This window comes from Ixodes scapularis, unplaced genomic scaffold (genome assembly GCF_016920785.2).
Source record: "Ixodes scapularis isolate PalLabHiFi unplaced genomic scaffold, ASM1692078v2 PGA_scaffold1__304_contigs__length_218370807, whole genome shotgun sequence".
In the NCBI taxonomy this organism is placed as follows: domain Eukaryota; kingdom Metazoa; phylum Arthropoda; class Arachnida; order Ixodida; family Ixodidae; genus Ixodes; species Ixodes scapularis.
The window spans coordinates 200,181,010-200,181,995 of NW_024609846.1; the positions used below are offsets into that span (position 1 = coordinate 200,181,010).

Here is a 986-nt window from a genome sequence, read left to right on the forward strand (position 1 = left end):
ATACAGACTGGCGCGGGCACGGCGGCACTCCCCTGGGAGCAATGGCTAACTCTATCATGTTCTACGTGCAGGTGAGCAGAAATTACAACTTGCACTGTAAGCGTACCAGCAACGTTTGCCTTTTTTTTTTTTTTTTTGCTGCCGTGCCCTTGGACGTGTGTACCGCTGTTCCTTGAGTGTATTGCTGTAACTCTTGACCTGTTGCCATGCGGGGATATCGAATCCAACCCAGGCCCGGATGATGATCGTAGACCTACGATGGAGGAAGTGGTCAAGGATATCTTGGCTGAACAGAATGTGATCATAAATCAACTTGCTGGGATAGAAACTATACAACAAACATTTGAGAAAAAATTTGACAAACTGGCCAAAAAGGTTGAACAAATTGAGGTCACAGTCGAAGAAACAAAAGAGCTTAGAAATCAGATGACGAGTTTCGAAAAAAAAAAAAAAGCCACGTCGGTGCGAAGCGAAGTCATTGAATGCCAAAAAAAGTTGTCGACTTAGAAGACCGAACCGCCGCAAAAATCTTATCGTTTTTCGTGTTCCCGTAGAGGCCGGTGAAATGGCACATATACTTAAATCAAGGGTAGTAGAAGGTGTCTTCGCAGAAAAACTCAGAATTCGTACAAGCTCTGTTGAACGATAGCATCGGGCTGGGTGAAAGACAAATAGGAGCCGGCCCGTTATTGCTAAGCTCTTCGACTGCAATGAAAAGGATAATCTTCTAAAAAAACGCGGACCTCTAAAATGTAGCAAAATAACACTTGAACAAGATTATTCATGGGTGACACTTCAAAATCGCAAACAGCTGAGGAGAAAGTAGCAAACGAAATCGTGATAACGGGGAAACGGTTTTTCTGATACATGATGAAATAAAAATAGGAAACGACATTTTCGAATGGGATAACACCAAAACGCAAATATGCAAAAAAAAAAAAAAAATAAGAACGGATCAGCCAACCAACCAAAGAAATGTAAAATGA

The 986-nt window shown here is 41.9% G+C and overlaps 1 pseudogene; it reads left to right on the plus strand.

The window, feature by feature from the left end:
* The first annotated feature begins 258 nt into the window (after positions 1-258).
* Positions 259-986, plus strand: LOC120851031 (annotated as a pseudogene).